The sequence below is a fragment of the Suricata suricatta genome, chromosome 12 (assembly GCF_006229205.1).
Source record: "Suricata suricatta isolate VVHF042 chromosome 12, meerkat_22Aug2017_6uvM2_HiC, whole genome shotgun sequence".
Taxonomy (NCBI): domain Eukaryota; kingdom Metazoa; phylum Chordata; class Mammalia; order Carnivora; family Herpestidae; genus Suricata; species Suricata suricatta.
In genome coordinates, this window is record NC_043711.1 from 2,058,666 (window position 1) to 2,062,645 (window position 3,980).

A 3,980-nucleotide genomic window follows, 5' to 3' on the forward strand; every position below is an offset into this window, starting at 1 on the left:
GGCCCCTCCCGGCGGGGTGGCCCTGGCCGCCGCCGCCGCCGCCGGGCCTCGGTTTCCCCATGTGGCGGAGAAAGGGCCCGGCCGCCCCCATCTAAACCGCCGGCTCTGTCATGGCGCGACCTGGACGCGTGCCAGGGACGTGCTCTGCAACCTTGGCTCGCCGACCGTTTTCTCTTCGAGCCTCGGTTTCCTCTGCTGTAGAAAGGCCGCGGTAATCCCAACGACCTCGTGGGAGCCATTCCGTGGGCACACGTTTATTGAGCGCCTACTGTGTGCCAGGCCCTGCTCCAAGCCTCGAGGGTGGGGGTGGGGGGCACAAAGCCCGGGCCCTGGTGGAGATGACATGAGACAGCCAAACAGGCGAGCCAAGCCAGGCCCTGGCAGGTCGGTGCGCGGTTAAGGGCGATGGAGCAGATATAGCAGCAGCGGCGGGGAGGGCGGGGAAGGGGCGATTTTCAAACGGGAAGGTCAGAGAGGCTTCTGTAACCACACGCGGGACCTGAGGGTGAGGAAGGGGAGCTGGGGGCAGGGGTGGAGGCAGGCCCTGTGCTCCAGGAGACTGGACTAGCAAGTGCAAAAGCCCTGAGGCAGCGCCCAGGAGCCTGGTGTGGAGCAGCAGGCAGAGAAGGGGGGCAGGGTCTTTGCACAGGGGCCGTGCGCTTGGGTTCGTGGCCTGGAAATTCCTAATCATGTGCGAACAAGGGTTGCTTTACGGTTGGGCCATGCAAATTCTGTAGCCGGTGCCAGGGGCCTGACAGACGGTGCAGGGTTTGGAGGCTGCTGGGCGGAGCTGGGCCTCCGGGAGGCTGGAGCCCTGGCCGGAGCAGGGCCGGCCGAACTGGGATTTTTGATAGGATCTCACTTGCTGTCCAGGACAGGCCCCAAGGAAGCTAGTGGAATAATGCACTGCTAACCCAGCAAGTGCTAAATACAGTCTCTTACCACCACCGTCACTGTCCTCGAAATTGTCAGCTCCTCAGCTTGCCTCTGCTTGTTTGGTACGTTTTGGGGCCTTGGGTTTTCCCAGTCTGTAAAGTGGACACTTTACAGACACCTTTCCTGGCCAGGCGAAAAGGCCAGACCAGTGTGAGATGAATAAGCAACACTCACGGCCTCTTCCCGTCCTCCCCCAAAGCCCTACACCATAAATAATACTTTCACACGATATTTTTTAAAATAAAAATGAATGCCAAAAATAGTCCTGACGAGCAGAACATCAGTGCATTAAACAGGACAGCGTCTGCGGGGCCAGAGACGAGTTAGGGAAACGTGGGTCCCCTCGTCCTGATGCCTTGAGGGATAAAAGGAGCAAATGTCAACAAGACCCCCTTGGTACCCCTAACAGGTTCTGGAATCCGCGGGCCCCACAGACCGGGTCAGAGTCCTGGATGGAGACGGGCCATAGGATTTTCAGGCAGGGCGTGATGAAAACGCAGGGCCTGTTGCTGAAAAATTAGGAATTTAGGCATTTCAAGGTGCCGACCACAGGGCATTCAGCCGAGTGTGGGGTCCCCAGGGACAACGTGAGCCACACGCCAGGCGCCCTGTCCCTTGGGAAGCCACCTGGGCTGAGCCTGAGCTGGGTAGGCGCTTCCCAGTACTCGGCCATAGTGGAGACAGAACACTCCCATTTTAGCAGACCCCCGACGTGGCTGGCCGCGTCAGAGCCAGAGGCGGAGACCCCAAGTCCAGCGGGGTCAGGGCTGGGCCTTCCAGCAGGTGGAGGCCCAGAATCGTGTCCCAGACCATGAACATGGTTTTCGCTACGGACCAGGCTCTACTTTAAGCCCTTTAACCTTAGGCAGTGTGACACTGGGAAGATGGGGAAATTAAGGCACCGAGAGGTCAGGTGACCCGGCCAAAACCGCACAGCGAGAAGACAGTGTAGCCAGGACGTGAGGTCAACTACCGGGCCTTTAACCACTAGGTGACACTGCCCCTCAGGTGGGACGTGGAGGCGGGGCACGGTGGCCTAGGCCAGAGGCCCCCCCGCAGAAGCCTGAGGGAGCAGGACCCCACATTCTGGACTGAGGGGCTGACCTCTCACCTGGGGCGCACCAGGGAGCCATGGAAGGTTTCAGAGCAGGGTTTCTAAGCCAGCCCGTGCACTCCTGACCTCCCGGCCTGGATCATTGTCCACGGGGCCCGTCCTGGGCACGGTGGGCCCCCACCTGCTTGGTGCCCGGAGCACCCCCTGCCCAGTGCCGACAAGCAGAAGTGTGGGCACCTTGCTGAGTGTCCCTGGGGGCCAGATCGCCCCCAGCCGAGAAGCCCGGGCTTAGAGCAGCATGGAGGGGCTGGGGGGGCAGAGGGGGGAGGCAGGGCGGGAGACGGGGTGGGGTGCCCACGGTGAGGCCGAGGACAGGGAGAGGCTGCGCTGGGCCCTGCGTGGAGAAGCAGCAGGTGCCAGGAAGGCAGGGAGAATGCTCAGGACGGGGCAGTCATGACTGTATCCTTAATCTGGAGGGACCGGGACTTTCCAGATCTCCCTGGGGGCCCTGCCAGTGCACACCCCTCCCGCTCCCACCCATCCCCACCTCTGGACCCGAATCCTGATGTTTCCTCTGCCCCAGGGGGGTTCTCAGGGCCACGTCTGGGGGGCAGATTGCGGCAGGGATCGGCCTCATGGCTCCAACCGTCAGAGAGCAGCCTCTCAGCCGGCTTACAAATGAGCGCTGGGCCCCACGGCCTCGGGCAGAGCCAGGCACTGGCTGGTGCGTGATGGATGGGCCGCAGGGCCGTTAATCACAGGCGGGGGAGGAAACAGGTGGCCACCGCGGGCCGCTGCCGACCGCCCTCTGGTAAGCCTGGCGGGGCTGGGGCGTCCGCTGCCCAGCTCCGGGCTTGAGCGCCTGGCAGCCCGAACCTGGCTGGGGGGCTCGGGGCGGTGTGAGCGGCCCCTCTGCACCTCCTCCCCCGCCCCGCCCGGCCCAAATGGAGCTGGAATTCATTCACTCCCTCAGTGACTGTCTACTTCGCCTACTGTGTGCTGGGCGGGACTCTGAGCGGAGGCTTACAGCGCTCACTGGGGAGGTGGAAAGCCCTCCCCCTGGCAGAGCTAAGAGGCTTTAAAAACTTGGCTCAAGTCCTGCGTTTCCTCTGCCCACAGCCCTCCAGGGACCCCATCTCCCTGGGGTAAACGTCCCCCCTCCTCCCCTCGGCCTCCAAGGCCTTGCTCCAACTGGAACATGCCCTCCCGGCCCCCCCCTCCCCTGTCTCCCCCCTGCTCCGGCCACACGGGCCTCCTGGCTGCCGCTCCACCACCACACCAGGCGCAGTCCTGCCCCAGGACCTTGGTGTGGACAACATCCTCTGCTGGCATACTCAGCCCCAAATGCCATTTTGGCTAATTCTTTCCTTCCTTTCCAGTCTTGACTTAAAGGTCACCTTCTCAATGAGGCCTCGTCGTGACGTCCCTATTTAATTCTGGCCGGGCTGGGACTCTAGGACAAGTACACTTTTGAGGGAGGCACGTTCTTGACACATGAAATTAAGGGGGAGGCACCCAAAAGCTCAGCCTACATGCTAAACACTATTTTAATGCAATCTATTTTTTTATTGTGGTTAAAATACACATAAGAGTTACCATTGGAGACCATTTAATCCATTCACCATGTTGTACCAGTATTACCTCTAGTTCCAGAACATTCCGTCACTTCAAGAAAGAAGCCCTGTGCTCAACAGCAGTTACTCCCCTTCCCCCTGTCCCAGCCCCCCCGCATCCACGAGCCCCTTCCCGTCCGGACGGTCCCGCACGTGGACTCCCACCCCGCGTGGCCTCGCGTGGCCGGTTCCCTCCCAGAGCGTCGTGTGTTCAGGATCCGTCCGCGGGGCGGCGGGGGCGGGCGCCTCGCTCCTGCTCGCGGCCGAGGGGCGTGCGCGTGCACGGTGGACGCGCCTGAGGGACGGGCGCGTGCACGGACAGACCGTGTTGCTTGTGTCCGTTTGTCCACTGATGGACACGGCGGGGGGGGGGGTGA

The 3,980-nt window shown here is 62.0% G+C and overlaps 1 long non-coding RNA gene across 1 annotated transcript in view; it reads left to right on the forward strand.

The window, feature by feature from the left end:
- The first annotated feature begins 6 nt into the window (after window positions 1-6).
- Window positions 7-3,980, forward strand: part of LOC115273013 — an 8,831-nt gene continuing 4,857 nt past the window's right edge. Inside the window, exon 1 of the long non-coding RNA XR_003900603.1 lies at window positions 7-384. This is a non-coding gene — a long non-coding RNA (uncharacterized LOC115273013). The remainder of the gene's footprint in view (window positions 385-3,980) is intronic.